The sequence below is a fragment of the Sus scrofa genome, chromosome 1 (assembly GCF_000003025.6).
Source record: "Sus scrofa isolate TJ Tabasco breed Duroc chromosome 1, Sscrofa11.1, whole genome shotgun sequence".
In the NCBI taxonomy this organism is placed as follows: Eukaryota; Metazoa; Chordata; class Mammalia; order Artiodactyla; family Suidae; genus Sus; species Sus scrofa.
Window position 1 is genome coordinate 168,530,759 of NC_010443.5, and position 6,561 is coordinate 168,537,319.

The following is a 6,561-nucleotide window of genomic DNA, read 5'->3' on the forward strand; positions in this document are numbered from 1 at the left end:
TTCGTCTCCAGACCCCCTGCACCAGCTTTACCTGAGAATTTGTTAGATATGAACATTCTCAGGACCCACCCAGGCCTCCTGAGTAGAAGCTATGCTATGATTCAGAACTTTGTGTTTTATCAAGCCCTCCAAGTGATGTTGAAGTTCACTGAAGTCTGAAATCCACTGCCCTATATGCCTCTTAGACTGTACCCTACCCTACACATAGTAAGTATCCACATATTTGTTGAATGAATAAAGGAAGCTATAGCCATATATTCGAAACCCTGTCTCCCTCCTTTTTTTTTTTTTTTTTTTTTTTTTTTTGCTTTTTAGGGGCGCAAACGCGGCATATGGAGGTTCCCAAGCTAGGGGTCAAATCTGAGCTCTACCCACTGGCTTACACCACAGCCACAGGGATCTGAGCCCCACCTATGACTTACACTACAGCTCAAGGCAAGGCCGGATCCTTAACCTACTGAGTAAGGCCAGGGATGGAACCTGCAACCTCATGGATGCTAGTCAGATTCGTTAATCACTGAGCCACGACAGGGACTACCTTGCCACTTTTTTATATTTACCTTTAAATTGAGTTCCAACTCAACCCTTCCACTGTGACCGGGAAACGAGGGACAAGGGAATAGAAATGCCTAAAACCTCAACCTGCTTTCATAAAGGTCTTGATTTAGCACCTTACACATAATCTGTTGTGTTAATATGCCACACTAGGGCTTCAAAAGAATGGAACCCAGGAGTGCCCACTGTGGTGCAATGGGATCAGTGGCATCTTGGGAGCACTGGGACACTCCCTTACAGTGGTTTAAGGAACCAGCGTTGCTGTGACTGTGGCTTAGGTCACAGCTGCAGCTAGTATCTGATCCCTGGCCTGGGAACTCCATATGCTGCGGGATGCCTCCCACCCCAAAAAGAGAATGGAACCCTGGACCAATACTATTGATTCAAGAGAAGCTCAAGAAATGGGGTCCTAAGAAAGCAGGGTCCCTGTAAAAGAACACCATGCATAGGGCTCTGGGCAGCTGGACTGGGCCAGGAGAGACCCAGGGGTACAGCAAGGACAGCCCCTCTTAAGGTCTGACTTTCTTTTTCAGATCTCTCTTTTGAAAGAAGTCCTAGAATGAGTAAATGAAGGAAGACAGGGATCCTTGGTGTTCTGCCCCAGAACAGCTCACAGCCTTGAGTCTCAGTTACTGGGAGGAAGAGGCAAGAAGTTGAGAGGATCTTTTTCCAAGTCAGCTGTGCCTCCCTCCGGGACTGCATATACCTGGTCCACCATTGTGGTGAAGATTAAGAGGAGAGAGGTTTTCAAGGCCCTTCAAGCCTCCTGATCTGATAACTTTAGTTCCTAAATTCACAACACAACATGTATCATCTCATTTAAACTGTTCTAGGTGGCAAAGACTGTGGGGATTATTATGCCTACCCATGATAAAAGCTCATATCTGTACCAGATTTTACTTTATGTAGAATTCATATATATACTTTATTTCAGGGTTTCCAATTGCCTGATCATAAGAGTCCCCTGGGGACTCTTCTGAAAATATAGATTCCTAGTCCCCTGTAGTTTGAGAACTGGCAATTGGTGGGTGAATCAGATCTGCAGAGGTGTTTATTTGATTGGAGTTTTGAAAAAATAAATTGAATTTATATGCCATTAGATCCAAATATTTCTACCTATGCTTATTCTGGTATTATTTATTTCTGACTCCGCATAAAGGAATTTTGGATCTAGAGAGGATGCTATACACCATCCAGCCCTGAGCTCCTCCTGTCCTGAACTAGATATCCCCAAGAGTACAAACCTTTCTTCCAGGGCCCCACTGAGAGAATCAAATGCAAAATTTGCATGAAATTTTTAAGCCAACTTCACATTTGATTTGATTAGCCCTACCCACACACCTCATCATGTGTGTCACTGATGAAGCAACCAAGCCTTTTAAAAGGCCCCTTCTCATTTCCAGCTCCTTCCTTCACAGCTGTGGCCAGGGAATGAGGCCAGTTTTTCCCAGGCCTGTGTTGAGCATCAGGGAGTTTATATCAGTATTGCGATGATTAGCAGTCTCCTTCAACAAAATCATGACCTCTACCCACACTTGGCATCATTCCCTTTCCCTGGAATCTTGAGAGCTCATTTTTATAGTAAACTCAAACTGGGACATTACGTTTTCCCACAGTTTCTGAGGATGAAACAAAAGTTAAAACATTGACAAGGTATCGTGATGGCCTGATATTAAGTTAAAGCAAAAACTCAACCGTGTAAGACCGTTCCAATAACTATAGGTGAAGGAGGCATTTTATTTACTCATATAATCATTTGTTTCAGCATGTAACAAATACCAGGCCCTGTGTTGGCCTCAGTTTTGTAAAGTGATTAAGACATGATCCATGAAAACAAGGAGATGGAGGGAGCCTGGAAAAGAGAGCCTTCAATAATAAATGTTGCAGCAGAAATCTGAACAAAGAGGCACAGCCTGTAAAAACATCACCAAGGATGTCTTGATGCTTATTAGAAAAGCTTCTGCGTAAACAGCGGAGTGTAGTGGAAAAAACGCTTGCTTTGGTATCAAACATACCTGGAGTTAGACACCAGCCTTGCCACATCTTAGCTACATAACCTCCTGCTGTTCAGTTTTCTTACCTATAAAATGGTTCGAATGATCCTTACCTCATCAAGTTGGGGAGGTAGAGCAAATCAGATTGTTTGTGGAAAATGTCTAGCATGATACTTGGCCCAGGTTAGATGCTCAGCATGTGCTTGTATTCACTGTGATGTGGCCTTCTAAGTACCTTCATACTGGGAAAGTCTTAGGCTGTAGGGGGAACACAAACATTCTAGTTACTGCATATGTATCCTCCTCCATTGTAAATCAAGAAATTGGTATATTTTTCCTAAATGCAAAAATCTTCATATATTGAGGTCACTTTTCACAGCCAACTTAATTCTGAATACACTGACAAACAGAACCTCTCTGGGCAGGAAATCAGCATCTTTCCATAGTTCATTCTCAGTTTCAATAAGAATTAAGATATCCATCCACAGATATGAGCTGGTTTTTGAGATCTGTCCATCAAGACATTCTCCCTGTTGAATAATATCAACCTCCACTGGCCACCTAACCAGAAATTACATTTCCCAGAATGTTTTATATATTCTGTTCTAAACATGTGACTAAATTCTGGCCAATAAGATAGGAGTAAAATGCTTTCTCTTACTTCTGGGTTGTGCTTCTAGAAATGCAGATGCGCTTCCAGGACTTTTTCCTTTGCTCATTGACTGAAGCAACCATGTTGGCCTCAAGGATAGAAATCATATGTTAAAGATGCTAGAGTGAAATCCCAGACTTATTTAGTGAACCATAATCTGGACCCTCATTTGAGAAAAAAAGAAACTCACACCTTGCTTAACTTTGTGTTTTGAGATATCTTTGTTATAGTAGCTTATCCAGAATCCTAATCAATACCTGAGGATTTACTAAGATTCAGTGAAATAACATATGGAAGCATCTAGTTATCAGGGATCTAGGGATCAGGATATTGTAACCACTCAATAAATTGGTGTTAAGTTTTAACTTAAAAAATTTGGCGACTCAGGAGTTCCCGTCGTGGCGCAGTGGTTAACAAATCCAACTAGGAACCATGAGGTTGCAGGTTCGATCCCTGCCCTTGCTCAGTGGGTTAACGATCCGACGTTGCCGTGAGCTGTGGTGTAGGTTGCAGACGCGGCTCGGATTCCACGTTGCTGTGGCTCTGGCGTAGGCCGGTGGCTACAGCTCCGATTCAACCCCTAGCCTGGGAACATCCATATGCCGCGGGAGCGGCCCAAGAAATAGCAACAATAACAACAACAACAACAACAACAACAACAAAAATTTGGCGACTCAACAACACTTATTGGATGACAAAAGTATACAAACTGGAGTTCTCTTATGATGCAGTGGTTAAGGATCTGGTGTTGTCACTGCAGAATCCTGGGTTGCTGCTGTGGAGAGAGTTCAATCCCTGGCCTAGGAACTTCCATATGCCACAGGTGTGGCAAAAAAAAAAAAAAAAAAAAACACACACACACACACAAACTGTATGGTAAGAATGATGCAGAATTAAAAAAGGGATAGAATATGGACTTTCTAAGAGCTCCTGTTCTAACGGGGGAACTGAATTCTTTACTCCTTCTCCTAATACCTTTGCAAGAATAGTATCACCAAAAATAAAATAAAAACAAAAACAAAAACAAACAAACAAACAAAAGAATAGTATCACCAGCATTACTAGTGGAAGTCCAGCCATTTTTGCAAGTGGCAAAAACAGAGGGGGCTTGCAGAAGGCTCTCAGCTACTGTCTCCTACTCCCTTAAGTTTGAGATTTCTTCTTCCCTCAAAACGCAACATCCCAAGTTTGGCTTCCACCACTTAAAAATAACACTTTTCTATTCTAACATTAATTTTTTTGTGGCATATTATCAAATTGCTTTTGCCCATATTTCAGAGAGACAGTTTTTGCCTATCATTTATGATTTCTAGAATTTGTAGAAGACTAGTTTTTTCCTTCCTTCTTTCCTTCCTTCCTTCCTTCCTCTCTCTCTCTCTCTTTCTTTCCTCACCCACAGTATGTGGAAATTCCCGGGCCAGGGATCAAACCCACGCTACAGCAGCGACCCAAGCCACAGCCAGATCCTTAACCCAGTGAGCCACCAGGGAACACCCAAGGCTAGTTTTCAAACTGATGGGGGAATATAAAACATTAAAAATAGATTTTGTTCAGGGGAGGAGAAGTGAGATGAGGGCTAGTTCTTGGAGAGTGTTCAGAAATTTCAGGGGTAAAGGTGATTGACAGAAGTGCCAAGAAGCACAAACAGAGGTACTCACTGAGGGAACACCTGAGAACTTACACAAAGCTGGATCACACCAACAAGAGAATCAGCTGCTTTCTGGTCAGAAAGGTGAGGGCATCCCTGGTCCTCCAATTCCTAGGAAGACACATAGCAGCTAAAGCTTCAACCTGACTGGGGTGGGGACTCTATCAGGCCTGAGATTCTGGATATTACTATCACCTAGGGTGCTCTGAAAAAGTCTGATGCTCAGGCTACACCTCCCTCAATTAAGTTCTAGAGGTAAACTGAGGCATCAAAATCTCCCAAAGCTCCCAATGTAATTCCAGTATATGGCAAAGGTTAAGAGCTTCTGTATTAGATCTTTCAAGTTTATGTTCCTTAGACTCCTTTTAACAGGTCTCCTTTAACAGCCAGTGAGACTGACTACTGGCTCACCTGATCTCCAGGTATGAGTAAAGAGCCCAATTCTGGTATGAGTAAAGAGCCCAATTCTACCTCAGTGGTTTCTTAAAGTTTACTTAGAGATTGGGTGACTCAAAGATGAATTTCTCTAGTGTACAATTTCCTGGCAGAAGCAGGCTTCTAACCAGGTTATTCAGAGCAAAGGATGCTTGGTAAAGGGGAAGAAGGGACTGAAACTACAGCCTAAACTATGCTCACCAAACTGTCATCTTGGCCTTGAACTTGATGCAACTAGAAGGGGAAGGAGTGCCTATTTCTAATTCTCACATAGGAGCTAAAGGGCCAACAGTGTCTCTGTTTCAGGCCTACCTGAGGTAGAGGCAAAGGTAGGTTCCAGAACCATCTGCACTTGAATTACCTGGGATCTTACTAAAACACAGTTTTCTGGGCCCTCATCCAAGATATAATGAATTGGACCTCTGGGGATGGAGCTTAGAAATCTGTGTTTTTAACAATACCCCAAGTGGTTTCCATCAAGCTAGAGTTGGTGACCACTGATGGGGATGGTCTTTCAATAAAAATAAATTGAGCACCTCCTAAATGCCAGGTCCATGCCACCTTTCAGGGATACAAGAGCAAATAAGACCCTGTCTCTTCCTTGAGCATCCTGATCTAGTGGGATACACAGACAAAAAGTGTGGGTAGTGGGAGTAGCCCAAGTTATGAGCTCTGCTGTGGTTCAAATGGGTCTGGCACTTTTGGAGAAAGTGAGTGAGCAGACCCAGAAATCTCTACAGGAAGAAGCTCCTCCCAGAAGACTAGTCATCCCGGGGATGAAGGAGCCAGGCACCACACGCCTGACCCACAACAAAGGCCCCACTGTCCCAAAGGAGGAGTGATTTGGGGGATCACTTAGTGTTTGACATGCATTTGCTCGTGGGCCAAAGCTCTGCAACACAGCCCCTGTTTATGCTCTGTGGTTATATATCCAAGTTCCATGGAAAGCTGGGGGCCTGTGCATCAAACCTGAAAGAAGTTATTTTCCTACAACCAGTATAAACCATTTGGCAGAAGGAAAATGACTTTGGGACCCTGCTGATTGAACATACACATAAAGGGGGAGGCACTCTTTGCCACTGCACAGAACAACATCTCAAGGTTTGGCACCTTCTGTGCCCCTCTTCAGCTGCAAGAAGGAGCCTATGGTGCCTAATGAACACAGCTGTGCCCAGGGAAGAGGGTACTCTCTAGCCAAGAAGTATTGTGACAGCAGAGAAGGGATGATTGACAGACACCAGGTGATGAGTAGCTAGATTTGTCTGTGAACACACGTG